Below are 1,987 nucleotides of genomic sequence, written 5' to 3' on the forward strand. Positions count from 1 at the left end.
TTATTAATTAACATTCCCCAATATGTCATTTTAGTAATGTAATTTTATTTTTTTAGGACGCTAGAAGGTTTAGAATTTTAGAAGCAATTTTTGAAATTTTTCAATTGAAAGAAAAAAAATTCCAAACTCAACTTTTTTAAGGACCAGTTCAGTTCTGAAGTCACTTTGTGGGGCTTACATAATAGAACCAACCCATAAATCACCCCATTTTAGAAATGACACCCCTCAAACTATTCAAAACTGGTTTTAGAAAAGTCGTTAACCCTTTAGGTATTCCACAGGAATTAAAGCAAAATAGAGGTGAAATTTCAAAATGTCAAATTTTTTTTGCAGATTTTCCATTTTAATAATTTTAAAATTTTATTTTTTATACTTTGTGTCCCCATAAGGTCATAAAAGACCTCTGGGGGACATTTAACTTCATATTTTTTATTTTTTTTAACTATTGATTTCTCCTGTAACTGGGGCTGACATAGTAGCCCCAGTTACAGGGGAAATACACCCCCCAGAGAGACTGTACAGCATAAGGCTCCATTCAGACGTCCGCAAATGGGTCCGCATCCGCTACGCAATATCGGGAACGGGTGCGGACCCATTCATTCTCAAAGGCGCAGAACGGGATGCGGAGAGCACATTATGTGCTCTCTGCATTTCCAGAGCGCGGCCCTGAACTTCCAGGTTTCGACCCCGAACTTCCGGGCCGTGGCTCCGCAAAAAAATAGAACATGCCCTATTCTTGTCCGCAATTGCGGACAAGAATAGGCAGTTCTATGGGGGGTGCCGGCCGAGTGTATTGTGGATCCGCAATACACCACGGACGTCTGAATGGACCCTAATACAGCGCTGTACAGCCTCAGTGCAGGGTTGATCGAGTTCTATGGAAGACACGACAGCTCCTGCACTCACCCGACCCCAGCGATCACATGACTGCCGGGCCGGGACAAGAAGCGGCATAGCGCTTCCTGATCTGTATACACAGCACTCGTTGAACGCTGTGTATGAAGCAATCTAGAAGGCAGGGACATACAGGAAGGGTCCCTGCCTTCTCTCTGGCTTGCTCTACTGCCACGATTAGCGTGCAGCTGCGATCTCTGAATGGACGTTCCAGAACGTCCATTCAGAGATAAACGACCAGACCAAGGACGTTTATAGTCAATGGGCAGTCGTGAAGTGGTTAAAGGGAACCTGAAATCTGGAATATGCCATTTTAACTGTCGACAGTAACTTATTAATGTTCTTATGGGGCTCTGGAAGCAGTCCTGGTTGTGTTATTCTAAGTAGTAAAGGCTCTGAAAATGCACTTTTAATCTTCTTTCTGCTGTATGGAAATGAGTATGTTCAAGTCAAGGAGGCAGGAGTATTCCTCAGAGTCAAGATTTCCCTGCGCACCCCCCGTCTCCTGCATCTTGACTGATGAAGCCTACGTGGGATCTGATGAGACGGGGCCTGCCTGAGGGAACAACGATCAAGATGCAAGAGTCAGAATATCGCAAGAAGAACTGCTTCCATAGCCCAATAAGCGCATGAATACAGTACTGTGGGCAGCTAAAGTTGCATATCCGAGATGCCAGGTTCCCTTTAAAGGGTCATTCCCACCTCCCACATCAATGACATATCCTATCCTCTGCTGGAAGGTATTAGAGGGCCTCTACTTTCCTAAAAGAGCTTTCTCCCACCTACCAGAGCAAGACAAAATCACAATGGTTTCAAAATTGCATTATTTTATTTTCAAAATATTATGATCCTGCTGCCTGAGTTAACTGCTTAAAGAGGACCTGTCACCAAAAATGCAATGCAATCTGACAGCACCATGTTATAGAGCAGGAGGAGCCGAGCAGATTGATATATAGTTTTGTGGCCAAAGATTTAGTAAAACCTGGAATTTATACATTTACAGTGGGATGCAAAAGTTTGGGCAACCTTGTTAATCGTCATGATTTTCCTGTATAAATCGTTGGTTGTTACGATAAAAAATGTCAGTTAAATA

The sequence above is a fragment of the Bufo bufo genome, chromosome 5 (assembly GCF_905171765.1).
Source record: "Bufo bufo chromosome 5, aBufBuf1.1, whole genome shotgun sequence".
Classification (NCBI taxonomy): Eukaryota; Metazoa; Chordata; class Amphibia; order Anura; family Bufonidae; genus Bufo; species Bufo bufo.